Consider the following 276-nt stretch of genomic DNA (forward strand, 5'->3'; position numbering starts at 1 on the left):
TTTTTTTTTTTTTTTTATTCTTTAGTCAAAAATTACCCTAGAACTGATTGAAATTATATCTGGTGCTAATGCGTTATAATGAATCACGAAACACGAAACGCTTAGCACATTACTGCGAAAAAAAAAAAAAAAAAAAAAAAAGACCAAAAAAACATGAACCAATTAACAATACACAAGAGAGTAAAGCATTTCCCATTTCTTGTGTAAATACTTGAATACTTATTCATCACGTAATGAGAAAAAAAAGAACACATCTACATACACACACATACATAT

The sequence above is a fragment of the Piliocolobus tephrosceles genome, unplaced genomic scaffold, assembly GCF_002776525.5.
Source record: "Piliocolobus tephrosceles isolate RC106 unplaced genomic scaffold, ASM277652v3 unscaffolded_10505, whole genome shotgun sequence".
In the NCBI taxonomy this organism is placed as follows: domain Eukaryota; kingdom Metazoa; phylum Chordata; class Mammalia; order Primates; family Cercopithecidae; genus Piliocolobus; species Piliocolobus tephrosceles.